General features: G+C 44.0%; 1 protein-coding gene across 1 annotated transcript in view; it reads right to left on the bottom strand.

Moving 5' to 3' along the window:
* SPTAN1 (spectrin alpha, non-erythrocytic 1) overlaps positions 1-10,157 on the bottom strand; it is an 89,219-nt gene extending 79,062 nt beyond the window's left edge. Inside the window, exon 1 of the mRNA XM_023510575.1 lies at positions 10,020-10,157. The gene's annotated coding sequence lies outside the window, so the exon portion shown is untranslated. The remainder of the gene's footprint in view (positions 1-10,019) is intronic.
* Between the last annotated feature and the right edge of the window lie 4,656 nt (positions 10,158-14,813).

Here is a 14,813-nt window from a genome sequence, read left to right as displayed (position 1 = left end):
ATATATATATATATATATGAAAAAGAATAAGTCATTTTATCCTCTAACCAATTAAAGATCACAGAAGGAAACAGGTATAGGTTAATGACAAAAAGCTTCTAAATTTGTCAGTAACACATGACCTTCCATGTAACAAGCCATCTTCCCCTCCTAAACCTCAATTTCCTAGAGCAACTAAAAATGGCATGAAAAATGATAGAGTTGGGGAAGGCGCCTGTGGCTCAGTGGGTAGGGTGCCGGGCCCTATATACCAAGGGTGGCAAGTTCGAACCCAGCCCTGGCCAAACTGCAACAACAAAAAAAATAGCCGTGCATTGTGGCAGGCACCTGTAGTCCCAGCTACTCGGGAGGCTGAGGCAAAAGAATCGCCTAAGCCCTTGAATTGGAGGCTGCTGTGAGCTGTGATGCCACAGCACTCTACCTAAGGCAATAAAGTGAGACTGTCTCTTTAAAAAAAAAAAAGGAAAAAGAAAGAAAGAAAAATGATAGAGTTGGCTCTGTGCTGGTAAGCACAGTGGTTACCGTGTCAGCCACATACACCGAGGGTGGTGGGTTTGAACCTGACCCCGGGCCAGCTAAACAACAACTCCAACAAAAAATAACCAGGCATTATAGTGGGCACCTGTATTACCAGATACTTGGGAGGCTGAGGCAAGAGAATCACTTCAGCCAATGAGTTCAAGGTTGCTGTGAGCTGTGACACCAAGGCAGTCTACTGAGGGCAACATAGACTTTGTCTCACAAAAAAAAAAGAAAGAAAGAAAAATGATAGAGTCTTAAGTTCTTTCCAATGTTAAAATCATTGTGTACACAAGGGCTTCTGGGTTTGGTAAGGAAGCAGACAGATAAGCTTTAGGGTCCCTTCTAGTACTATTCTAGAAATTATAAATATATAAGGATTATGTGGTCATCTGGGAATACTTCTGTTATTATGTTGCCTGCCCCAGCTACCAGAGAAGGGTAAGCAAGCTACACATAAGGAACGAAGCCTAAGAAAGTGCTGTCCATATCCAGCTGGGGGATAAATGGCACCTCAAACCTAGGTGAGGCTAGAGTTTCTAGTTCACATCCCAGCTCTTAGGGAGTCAAGCAGCAACCAGAGGTTGTGAGAAGGCACTACCTATGCCTGACCTGAGCTTGTCTTCCTAGGGAAGAGTACATGAAGTGATTTTAGCCATGTCACCATTCCTTGCAAATTATTCTCCAAGTTTTTGTTGCATTACTGGGTTTTTTAATTTTTTGCCATGACACACCTAAGTCTTTGATAGTTCCCTCCTGACAAAGAAGGAATCTACCCCGTGAGTGGGACCTTCATGATCTGGCACAACTGACCTGCCTGATATCTTTCACCCATGCCCCTAACCCTCTTGAGATATATTCTTTCTTCTCCAAAACATGATTCCCTTTAAAACTCCAAGCCGTGTGTACGTGCATTATCTGCCTAGAATGTCCCATGTCCCTTTTCTGCCTGAATAACTCCTCTATTTATATCTCAACACCCACTGAAATGAGTAAAATGCAGGATCCTGCCTCCTCACTAAACTGTACCAAGTGTTTGCTCCTTCCCTCTTTCTCAGAGGTAATCAATGTCTCTGTAGATTCACAAAGCACTTGAATACACTTCACCATGGTATGACTGGACTGAGCAATCTAATATTCATATCCCTGATTTCTAGCACGCAGAGGTCATTAAGAAATGTTTGTGGCTTGGCGCCTGTGGCTCAAGCAGCTAAGGCGCCAGCCACATACACCTAAGGTGGCGAGTTCGAATCCCCAGCCCGGGCCCGCCAAACAACGATGGCTGCAACCAAAAAATGGCCGGGCGTTGTGGCGGGCTCCTGTAGTCCCAGCTACTTGGGAGGCTGAGGCAGGAGACTCGCTTGAGCCCAGGAGTTGGAGGTTGCTGTGAGCTGTGATGCCATGGCACTCTACCCAGGGGGGTAGCTTGAGGCTCTGTCTCAAAAAAAAAAAAAAAAAAAGAAATGTTTGTTAAACAAATGACCAGCTACATGCTGAACGTTGTAGCTGCTCTCAGCAGCTCAGAGAAAGCACCGTCTGCCATGAAGCAGTCCTGAGTTCACCTGGAAGGAGTAGGGACAGAACTCAATGAATTCTCCACCTCCCATGTGGTAAAACTAGAATCCTATCCAGTTAAGTGCTAGATTCGTGACAACAATGACAATGAAGAATGACTGACTAAAGCTCCACAACTAGGTGTCAACCTAATGAGTAAGTCTGAATTACTAATCCTGGGTAGACCACATGGCAGTATACTCTGAGAGTTGCTCTTTTTATCAGGACAGGGCAGAACCTCAAGGAAATAAAGCTCAAGAAGGCCTAGCTCTGTATCCTCAGGAGATAGCTGTGTCTAAAAACATATTTTCTATTTTTAAAACAGATGTCAAAAGAATCCTTAAAACCAAAAACTGAGGGTGACCTTGAAACTGTATGTCTGCTCGTGGCAGAGTTCTGTGATAACGTTTATTTACAACAAGCAGTTCTGGTTTACAATGCTGGCCTGGTTTGGAGAAGTACCAAACACACCACACACATTACTAGCAGTTAAACATGGCATCACTCGTCCCCTTCTAGTTAGTTATCTCCTCCAGCCACACCTCCCATCAAATTCCTTCACCAACCTCAATTACAGGTCCTCAGCAGGGTTCATTTCCCAAAAAGTGACCTTTGCCAGGAATGTGCTCTTCTCTCCCATTCAGTATACACCAACCCCTCAGTCTAAAGCAAATACCTGAGCCTCCATGAAGTCTCTCTGCATTGGTCTCACTCCCTGTCTCCCTCATCTCTCTCCAGCACATCACATCTGCCATGTAATCACTGTGCCCTTCCTACCACACTGATGTGTTCTTTAAAGATCTATAAAGATGACCGTTATCTCACTCTTTCCTGAGTTTTAACTCAGGACGTGGCACGTATTATAGCACCTATTATATTCCAGATTCGGAAATAAAGAAACTGCTATTACTTTATAATTAAGTAATCAGGAGCTTCTGGTGATCTAGTAAGCTAGTCACAGAGCCCAGGTGACCTGGTTCCCAGACTAGTTCCCAGACTAGTAAGCAAGAACCAGTGACTTTTAACATGATTGGTGCTGGTTTACTCTTACTGATGGTTATTAATTCCTTTCACGCCCTCTTATCTTTTCCATTCCCACTTTGAAGTAAAAACAGGAGAGGGATGTATTAATCAAAATTATTTTTTAGGCTCGGCGCCCATAGCTCAACTGGCTAAGGCGCCAGCCACGTACACCTAAGGTGGTGGGTTCGAATCCCCAGCCCGGACCCGCCAAACAACAATGACGGCTGCAACCAAAAAATAGCCGGGCGTTGTGGCGGGTGCCTGTGGTCCCAGCTACTTGGGAGGCGGAGGCAGGAGACTCGCTTGAGCCCAGGAGTTGGAGGTTGCTGTGAGCTGTAATGCCATGGCACTCTACCCAGGAGGACAGCTTGAGGCTCTGTCTCAAAAAAAAAAAAAAAAAAAAAAAAAATTATTTTTTAAAGATTGAGGCTTCTTATATTAGTAAACAAATTAGGGTTAGAATCATTTATTTACATACATCCTTTGTTCTCATCCCCCGGGAATCAGTTAAGATGGAAAAACATTGGGAAATCATGTACTTAATTTGCTTGCTTATGAAAGTTGCTTGTAAACGAAATTTCCAAAGAAAGTATAGCTATACTATCAAATAATAACAATACTATATTAAGTTCCTGAAAGAAATCCAAAGTACAGGACGTTGTCCTGCCTCTTATCACAGGATTCCCTACATTTCTAAAATCCTCTAGTTACTATAGAGTCTCTGAGAAATCACATTTGGGAGCAGCCCTAAAAAATGGATGAAAGAATCTCCATCACAGCATGGCAAAGGCTCCACCTGAGCAAGTCCTTCTGGTTGTGCCCAGCTTGCGGACTGGACCCACCAATCCAGTGAGGCCCTGATGAAATTAACCAACCTAAAAGGCCCTCTTTGTCGCCCTAGTGAAGTAGAACAAGTCAATTCTATACCAAGTGCTTTGGTCAGGCAATAATGGACTTTTCTTCCTGCAGTAGATCAGCTGATGTCAGTAGGTGGGAGCTCTGCCAAGCCATCACTGGCTGTTTCTGGGCATCTGAAAGTCACCAATGTGTTCCTACTGTGGCCAGCATTCAGAATTTTCATTTGCATGATTACAGGAGATGCTAAAATAGATTATAGGTTAATAAATTTCCTCACTCTCATCCTGATAGAGAACTATCTCTAGTGTATCTACATGAGTTCCAGTTTGTTTTCCCTCAAAGGGTCATTCCCAAGGACTACATTAAACACAGAAAAAGTCTCAAAAATACCACCCCAAACTACTGCCACTCAAAGGTGCTACAACCTCTCACCCAAAACTAAGTCAGAGAGTTACTGGAATTTCTTAGAGGCTTCCTTCCTTGACCGAGGCTCCAGAGTGCAAGAACCCCGCCCCTGCTCTGGAAATATGCAGCATACTGATATGGCGGCGGAAGCCACAGAGAATGTTCCAGGCTGTTCCCAGCCATATGGGATTAATACCTTTTGAGAGTTTAAGAAATGAAAAACCTGGAAAAGTGCCATTAAAAGACAAACTCCAACCTTACCAGCATTAACTATTCCACTAACTGCCTGAAAACCGCAATGAAGTTGACTTCCTACAAGTGCAGTTAACTGATTATCTCAAAGCAGCCAACTGACTCTGATTTTGCCAATCAAGTCCGTGCACATGGAGATTGACCGAGGGGAACCAAGTGGTAAATACTTGTCTATATGTTTAAGGACAGCTTCCCATTTAAGATAACTGAAAGAAAAGATTCTATTTTTGCTAATATTATTAGAGAAGACTGAAGGTATTGGCTATTTATAAATGCTGCAATGCAGCAGTCAAAATGTAAGCTGCATCAATTCAGCAAGTAACGTGAATTGATCTCAGGGGTATAAAACAGGAATTACAACTATGTCCTCTATTGTAATAAATAAAAAGGACTTGTCAGCATTCTTATACTACTGCCAAAACTCTGGGAAAGAAGGGGGGAGGTCTAAAGATATGAATCTTGGCTTGTACTTTCCTATTTAATTCAAAATTGCATCATGTCTCTGACTCCTCATATCCAACAGAAACTTAAACACACTATTAACTGAAAATGGATTCCTACAAGACATTAGACATGAATATCCTTGTCTTCTTGACAAATGTTGAGAGACAGCTGTCTGAGGCAGTTATTGGTATTTAGGGAATATTTTTTTTGAGGCAGTCTCAAGCTGTCATCCTGGGTAGAGTGCTGTAGCCTCATAGCTCACAGCAACCTCAAACTCTTAGGCTCAAGCGATCTTCTTGCCCCAGTTTTTCTATTTTTAGCAGAAACAGGGGTGGGGGGGTCCCTCGCTTTTTGCTCAGGCTGGTCTCAAACTCACGAACTTAAGCAATCCACCTGCCTCATCCTCCCAAAGTGCTAGGATTACAGGCGTGAGCCACCTTGCCTGGCCAGGGAATTTTTAAATGCCCCACCATACAGAGGTTAGATCTGTCTATCTTTGGGGAGTGGGTAGAGGCAGTGGGTGAAAATAACACTTTTGTGTTAAGCAACACAAAAGACTACAGATACAAACCAAAGGTCAAATGCTTTGGACTTTGTAAACTTGACCCCTGCAGTGAGTGGTTTAGGACACCCTCACATGGATATTAGAGAGTGAAAGAATTTGGCAGTTTCTCTGTAGAGCCCCTTAAAATTATAGTGCTGTGGAAAGGAGTCTTTATTAAAAACAGAGCGTTAGGATTGATATTCTTTCATCAAGCTGAATGTGCTGGATGTAAGAGACATTTGGAACACTACAAAATGAATTCCGATTTTCAGGATGGACACCAGATACACTGTTTTGCAAGAAAGAGATTTTTAGGAACGAATCACTTGGCTCTACGGAAAAATCCATAAACATCACCCAAAGCAAAAGGTCACAGAAACCATTCATCAGTTCTGTTTTGTTGCTTAGTCAGAGCCCAAATGTGCAGAACCAACAATACCTTTTTTCCATGGCTTAGAAAGCCAGCCTATTACCAAATTTTAGATTTGCAAAGCAAGAGAACTATATCCATGGATACGGAAAGGCTCTGTGAGAATGAACCACCAAAGGATTGGTTAGCACCCATAAAATTGTACACCAGTGGATTCTCAAACAAAATGAAATCAAAACCAGCTTAGCTGCAGATTTTAGTGGCATATCTGATGGTAAGCAGAGAGGTAAGTAATACATAAACTAAGACTTTTAATTTCTTGAACAAAAACAATTTTTTTTTTTGTTTAAACCACATTCCAATCAGGATTGGAATAGATTAATTCATTTCAACTCATTAGCACACTTCTGCAGAGGTGAGCAGGGTCTTAGCTTTAAGAAAGCAATAGATTCATACCGCATTGCATCAAAATCTAGAAATGCAGAGCCATGTTGAGAAACTTACTTCTGAATGCTTCCCAAATACTATCTTGCTGCTACTTACCTTTTAACCTGTAAAATTCAGATGAGAGGTATTTAAGTATAACATATTATTATGATTTGAAACAGGAAAAGGTTATGAGGCCCATTTTTATAAACCTCATTTAATTAATTGATCTGATTTATAAATGGGCCTACCTTGGATTTATCACCTATAATCAAACACTAGACATTTCCAAAATTTATAATTCTCATTTTGGGATACTAATTTTAAGCATTTTTTCTTTTTGAAAAGGTCCAATTTAGGAAACACTCAGAAACTATAAACTAATAAAGGAAGCAAATAAAGGGAGCTTTTTTTAAAAAACATGAAAATGTAAGCTCCATTTCATTACAGGATTGTGGCAGAAGAAATAAGTCAACAGAACAGGAAACAAACCCAAGTTTATAATATTTGTCAAATTTAAATATAAATACTATTATATTTTTATTGTACTTTTTCCAGATTATTTTTTCCAAATTAGAATAATCTGTTTTAGTTCCTTGGTTCTTAAAAACCAAGTAGCCATCAATAAAAAATCAGCAAACATTACATGCAAACACCAGTTTGGTGATAAGTTAATATATTCATGCCTTAAAGAGAAAGAGAAGAAGGTAAAAAACAGGAGGCTTTGGAAATTTTACAGTAAATTTACTGTAACGTTAACACCAAAAAAGAAAAAAGAAAACCCAAACAAATCCTAACCCATCGGCTTAACAGAAAAGTCATGCAGACAGGGAATTTTCCCCTCTCTTTGGATCATTCAACCTCTCCGACACAAATGTGTCTTCACTGCAAGCCAGGCAAAACCAAAGAGGCAATACATTTTCTGCATGCTAGTCAAATACCTGGACTCTGCGTTTACGAAACGATGACAACATGATGGAGGAATGTGGAGTCTACAGGAGGAGGGGGAAGAGCAAGATAACAAGCTTCTAAGGGCAAACTGAACAAAATCATTTCAAATAAAATGAATACATTTAAAGGTACTTAATGAATACACACAAACATCCGATTTCAGATATCTTCCCAGTGCTTTCTCTTTGTTTTAGACAGTGTGTAAATCCCACTGCCGATTTAAAATGTGGAAAGAGAACCAAGGCTCCCAGGTCTTGGCAGTTACTATCTCTGAAGATGTCCTGCCTTGGCCTAGTCACACTCTTTTGGGCCTCAGTTTCCACACTTGACAAAGTAATAATACTGAATATATATTTTTAAAACTAAACATGCCCTCCCCTCATGCACATTCTGATAAATCAATTGAGAATCCTATCACTAGATGATTCCTAAATCCCCTTCTATTCTGTAATAAAAGAGATTGATTTCATGAAATCATCAGAAACAAGGACTCAAGCTACAAAGATCTGACTTGGGCCTAGTTTGCTGGTATACTTACTTTACAAAATACTATTTCCTGTTCAAAACTAGTATCAGAGGAATATGCCAAAAAGGTGGAAGGGAGGTGATGGTTCACAGCACAGCTGCTCCAGTCAACTGTCCCAAGTGACCTGCTATGCGGTCCTCCTCCTCCACATTCTTGTAGTCAGCATTTGCTACTACAGCGTTGCATTCCTCTATGGCTTTGCTGTACCAGACCCCAGTGCATAACTAGTGGAGTCTTCCCACAGTCCATGGAGAATTGATTACAAAGGCAGGCCAGCCTCAGCCCACTGTCCCTAAGTCAGGTTTAGCAATGACAGAATGTGGGAAACTATTCCTGAGATCCACTTTTTAGGATGTGGTGTCAGCCCCACCCTTTAGTATGAAGGCAGGTAAGGAAAAGCAGAGAAAATTCCAACCCAGGCAATCAAAAGATAATACCTAAAACAGCTCTTCCCATCTTAACCTCTTCATCAGGTTGCTTGACAGGCTTACCTTAGAGCCTGTGAATATCAGATTTCTCCAATTATTAGATTACTACAAAACACACTGGCAAACCAAAGGCATATCAGAGAGAAAGTTACTAAGCTGATGGTTAACCACAAGAACTGCTTCCCACTTGACCAGTACAGAGCAAATCCTCCTTTTCAGGTTCTCCCGTCTAGGTCCCTGGATAATAGTTAACACACTTTGAGGGTCCCTTTGAGTAATTATTGGCCCAGTTACTAAAAAAGGCTCATTGTTAATTTCCTACACAGAGGCCCTTACTGCAGCACTTACCCCAGCTCCCCCAGCACATTTTTTAAACTTTGACTTCAATCTGACCTTTCAAAAAACTAAGACATTAGCTGCAATGAAAGGGAAAATAAAGGACTAGTTTAATGAGTTGAATCTTGGCTCAATGGCTTCAAACACCTAAGCCTTCCTGCTGGTATTCCTAAGATTTTCTGTTTCCTGGCTCCACGACTCCCCCACCCTTCCATCTTTGATATATTCTGTTATACTTAAGTCCAATTGCTATGACGACGCAATTTCTCAGCACATTATGAAAATACTTCATAATATGGTCTCTTAGTCTTCCCAGACGGCCATGATGTTAAGTTTTTCTAAAATACCACGATAAAGACAGAACAAAGGGCCTAAATATCTTAGGATCTATTATATAAAGGATCTGACAAGATGTTGAGCCTTTCAAACATCATCTCAACCCCAGCGTTCTGGGCTATTTATAGTTTTCATTGAAATCATATTCCACTCTTTAACAAGCTCCTTGTTTTAAAATATATTTTATTCTAGTACATAAAAGAGACTTTTAAAAGCAATTTTCTTTGGGAACGGTCTAATCAAATTCAAAGCCAGGGCGGCTTTCAAACAAAAGACTACTCTATCATTCAGCACTAGCATGGTTGTAGAATTTTTGACAAATATTCTGTCCTCGACTCGAAAGACCCAGTCTCGGGGAGAAAAAATAAATAAAGAACTCAAGATATTAAGTTATTTAATTGGGTTCTCATACCAAACAAGCCCCGCATCTACCTAGTGTTTACAAAAAACACAATTGGGGAGGAAAGTAATGTTTATTACAAGGACAGAAAAGGAAATGGCCAGTCCTGGATACTTTTGCATCTAGAGAGAGGGCCAAAATTCGCCATACAGAATGAAATTAAGGTCACAGAGCCCTTTACTCTATGCTCTCGGGTCTTCCTCCTTCAAGGGCTGGCCGGCATTGCTCCGGGAGAACGAGCTGCAGAAGTCGCTCCCCGCCGAGGGAGGGGACCGGGGGCGATGCGGGGAGCGCTCTGCAGGAAGGGGGATGGCGAAGAGCCCCCACCCACCTGCCGCAGCCCGATGGGCCAGGGCGGGGCCGCAACCAGCGGCGATGGACCTGGCGGCCTCCGGTCCCCCTCCCCCAGTCAATGACATTCCAGCGGCCGGCGCCCAGCCTCTGCGGGGCGGCTCCTCGCAGCCCCCGCGCCACAAAGGCGGTGGCGGCCTGTTCGCCCGGCTCCTTGGCCGACAGGAAAGAGCAGAGAGGCCCGTCAGACTCACCTGTCCGCGCGCCGGCCCCGCCCCAGCCCAGGGACTGCCCGCTCCCGCCCAGGGATCGGCTGCCCAGGATCCCGCATCCGCGCTCCCACCTCCCCGTCTCACCGGCTCCTGGGGGTGCTGGGCCTGGGTGCGCCTGGCCGAGGGGTGTTGAGGAACTAACGCGGCTCTTCAGGATCAGCTCTGCGCCGCTCGCTCCGCAGCGGGTAGTGGCGACGACGCGCGCGCCTCGCCTCTTTTATAGGCGGTGAGCGTGCTCCCGAGGCATCGGGCGCGAGCGCGGGGGGAAGCGCCCCGGCGCTGCGCGAGGGGCGGAGGAGCTCTCGGGCGGAGCGGCGGGGGCGGGGCTCTCGCCCGCGAGCTGCTCCACCGCCCCGGCGGAAAGGGCCGAGCAGTCCCGGAAGGAGTCGAGGCGGGGATGCGGGGGTGAAGAGAAGAGCGAGGTGGGAAGGCCGCCAGAGGTTGGAGAAATAGGGCGCACGCAAGGGGTAGGGGGGGCGATGGTGCAGTGGAGTCACTGCCTTCGCCCGGGCAGGCAGAGATGCTCTAGCCTCACCACCCTCCCGCAGCCTTTGCCCTGCAATCCCGCCCCTCCCTCCCGCCCTGTGGAGAGTCGTCTGCACCGCACCCCTCCGCTCCTGGGAGCCCTTCCAAGACTGCGGCAAAGGGCGGGGCAGGGACCATCGCAGCCTTGGGGCCGGGGATGCTGCGCGTCCTGGCCGGAAAAACGCCCAGTCCCAAAGGGTGAGATCACCCTCAGGCTTCTCTTCTTCCTGCCCACTTTCCCGTAGAGGAGGCAGGCTGGTGCTGGGGACGCAAGGCATTCTGCTCTGGTGGGGGCTGGGGCGCAGCAAATGAGGATGATTTGGGGCCTTGGGTTTGGGGATGTGGTGAGAGGAAAAAGCTAAATCTGGAAGTTGATAAACTTGGGACAAGTCCGGCATTTCGGGATTTAAAGAGTTAATAATTTATCATATTCTTGAAGCAAAAGCTCTCTCACAGGTGGAATGAGATGCATTAGTCATATTTCATAACAAGGCATCAGGATTTTTTCTGCCACAATTAATTGAGCTCTGCTTGTGTGCCAGGTACCATGTTAACCATTTCATGTATATTACCTTTATTTTTTTAAACTTTGCAAGAATTTTATGAGGTAGACATTATTTCTCCATTTTACAAATGAGCACCCTGACAGAGGCTAAGGGCTCTTCCTAGCGGTCAGGCAGCTAGCCATTGAAGAGCAAGGATTTGAACCTTCTCTTTGAAACAGAATAAAGTATAATGTATATTGCCTTCAAGGAGGAAAGGAAGGCATATTTGACTTAGGTGGCTGCTGGGGTGCTGAGAAGAAAAAATTGAGATTCCCCGAATTTCTGTTCCTTACAGTCCTCCCAGTTGGATTGAGCTCTACATCCTGCAGCCAGAAGCCCCTGGTTAGGAAGGCCTTTTCCTGTCCCCATTCTGGTGACAGCTGGGCCACAGCCATTGTAACACCCAGATCATTCCTGTGCAGTCAGGCAGACCCAGAGCTCTGCACCTCCGGAAGGCCTCAGCCTCCTGCTTAGCAAGCAGTCCTCCTCTTTAAATAATCATAAAAGCACTGGCCACTGCACCAGAACTTGGACCCAGGCCCAGCCCCAAGCTTCGCGATCCTCTGCAGTTTGGCTGCTTCTCCTATGCCTGGAACCTGTAATCTGATTTCTGAGCTGCCCTGGCTGTAGCTATGGTACTGAGAAAAAATTTCCTTGCTGCATTGGAGTAGAGAGAAAAGAAGTGGCCACACCCCAGTACTGCATTATAGAATCTGGAGGAAAAGTGTAGGAGCCTGAGAGGCATTTCCTGCTGTCTTCTATGTTGAGAAAACGGGGCTGGGTAACTTCCCTGGAGTGTACATTTCTGGGAACAGCTGATGGCAGCCACGGCCTCTTTTCCAGCCAGTAGCAACAAAAATGTGTGGTCAGATATTCAGCTCTGGATACAAGAAGGCTTAACACTATCATAGCTCTCCAAAATTCCCAAGACCTGCTCCAGCAAAGATTGCATCTCAGGGCTGTATCAGAGCTATTAAAAAGAGAGAGTTTTGTTTGAAATGACCCTGATCCCATAATGAAAAGAGGTTTTGCTGCTTTTGTCAGATGTAAAAGAAAACAGACATCTAAAGAGGCCTGTATTGATACAGAAACTAAAATCTTATTTGTTGATCCTTTGTAGGCCCTGAGACATGGCCAAGAAACAGTATCCCCAGCCTTTTCCACTTCCCACTCACTCACCCACCCTGTTCTACACTTGGAAATGATCCATTTATAAAGCTGTTCTTCACATTTTCTATTGTCTGCCTACTTCGCCTCCCACCAATTTCACCATATGCCTAAAACTCTACTAAATGTGGAAAGCAAAGGAAAAAACAGCAAAAAAGCACAGGACAGTGTAATGGCTCTGTAACCAATCAATTCCAGCCTTTAGTCACACCTCTCCCAGCAACCTGAAAAGCAGAGGGTAGGACTGAATTCCAAACTCCTTTTTCTAGTTCCAGCAGCCCTCTGAGGGTTTGTTATGCCTTCCAAATTGTTCAAAATGTCAACTGTTGGAAGCCAGGCATCCATGGTGGTTCACACCTGTAATCCAGCTACTTGGGAGGATCATTTGAACCCAAGAGTTCAAGACAAGCCTGGGCAATGAAGCAAGATCCCATCTTTTAAAAATGCCTTTTTTATTTTTTAAAGTTCAATTATTGGGAAACACAAATGTAGCGATGTTTTCACATGTTCTGGCCCTGAAAAGTCACTTGTCCACTCTGTTTGAGAAAGCCCTATTTCCCCAACCCCTACCACCCATAAAGTTAACAGGCAAGCACTTCCACCAGTGTCCCCTCTAAAAAGCTGATTGAGAAGAGTATGCTGGCAAGTGGACTATACTTCCCAGATGACATTCTGCAGTGTCAGAGTTGGCAAGAAATAGTGCAGATTTTCAAAACAAAGTGACTGAATCAACCTTGAAGATATTATGCTAAGTGAAATAAGCTAGACACACAAGGAAAATTACCATATGAATCCACTTATATGAGATCCCTAAAATTGTCAGATTATAGAGACAGAAGGTAGGACAGTTGTTACCAGAGGCTGGGGGAAGTAGGGCTGTGGAGTTATTGTTTAGTGGGTACAGTTTTCATCTGGAATGATGTGTAAGTTCTGGAGATGACTGGTGATGATGGCTGCTCAAACTGTGAATGTACTTAATGCCACAGACCTGTGTACACTTAAAAATAGTTAAACTAGGCTCAGTGCCCGTAGCACAGTGGTTATGGCACCAGGCACATACACCGAGGCTGGCAGGTTCCAAACTGGTCAGGGCCAGCTAAACAGCAATGACAACTGCAACAAAAAATAGCTGGGCATTGAGGTGAGCGCCTGTAGTCCCAGCTACCTGGGAGGCTGAGGCAAGAGAATTGCTTAAGCCCAAGAGTTTGAGGTTGTTGTGAGCTGTGATGTTTCGGCACACTACTGAGGGCAACAAAGTGAGAATCTGTTTAAAAAAAAAAAGAATGAAAGAAAGAAATAGTTAAACAAGCCGGGTGTAACACATATAATGAGACCCCCCCATCCTTACAAAAATTAGAAAAATCAGCTGAACGTGGGGGTATGTGCTTATATTCCTAGCTACTTGGAAGGCTGAGGTAGAAGGCTCCCATGATCCCAGGAGTTCAAATCTAGCTTGGGCAACATAGTGAGACCTGGTCTATTAAAAAAAAAAAAAAGTTAATCTTTAGTTTGTATATTTTACTACAATTAAAAAACAAAACACAAGTGACTGCTTCTGAAATTAGGTATCATATTAGAGAAATGACCTGATAGTCACTAAGAGCAAGGCCTTGCCAAGGTGGCTTACTTAAAGGACTCTAGGTGACAGCAGAGGTGAGCTCCTTCCTCCCCCCCTAATCTGATGTCCTAATCCAGCTCCAGTTATTTCTCATCTGTCCTTAGAGGGACTGCCCTTTAGGCCTGGTCAGTTCTATCTATCGGGCTCATCTTGAGCACACTGCTGGGATGAGCTTCCCAAGTCATTTCACTTTTTCTTTCTTTTTTTTTTCCTTCTTGACACAGAGTCTCCATCCATTGCCCTGGGTAGAGTGCCATGGCATCATCATAGCTTACAAGCAACCTCCAACTATTGGACTCAAGTGATCCTCTTGTCTTAGTTTCTCTATTTTTAGAAGAGACAGAGTCTCATTCTTGCTCAGGCTGGTCTTGAATTCATGAGCTCAAGCAATCCACCCACCTTGGCCTCCCAGAGTGCTAGGATTAAGGTGTGAGCCATCGTGCCAAGCTCCCAAGGCATTTTAAACCTTCCTAAAAATGTCAGGAGCTTCTCATTGCCTACAAAATAGCCCAAACTATTTAAGTAGACATTCTGGAGCCTCTACAAACTCGTTGCAATTCACCTTTCCACAGCATCATTTCCTACTGCTTTTCTCCACTGAACTAAGCCTCTTTCAAAATGTTATTTTTCCAACTCTATGCTTTTATTCACATTTTTTTCTTCTAATTAGGATATGCTTCTTTTCCAACACTCACCCGTCACTTCTGCCAGAAAGGCCTACCCATTTTGAGGATATGTAAACAGAACCATTCTGGAAGAGTAGCTTGTCAATATTGATAAAAATATAAAATCTGTATGCCATTTGACCCAGCAATGTTCCATCTAAAAATCTGCCCTAAGGAAGCAGGACCAGATGTATAATTAAGAATATTAATAATCATAAAAATATCTGAAGCAATCTAGTCATCAAATGAAAAATGCTTTGTGGCTCGGCGCCTGTGGCTCAACCGGCTAAGGCGCCAGCCATGTACACCTAAGGTGGCGGGTTCGAATCCCCAGCCCGGATCCGCCAAACAACGACGG

The sequence above is a fragment of the Otolemur garnettii genome, unplaced genomic scaffold, assembly GCF_000181295.1.
Source record: "Otolemur garnettii isolate 467f Iridium unplaced genomic scaffold, OtoGar3 scaffold00014, whole genome shotgun sequence".
Classification (NCBI taxonomy): domain Eukaryota; kingdom Metazoa; phylum Chordata; class Mammalia; order Primates; family Galagidae; genus Otolemur; species Otolemur garnettii.
Note: the sequence above shows the minus strand (reverse complement) of the source record. Positions and strands in the feature narration are given on the sequence as shown.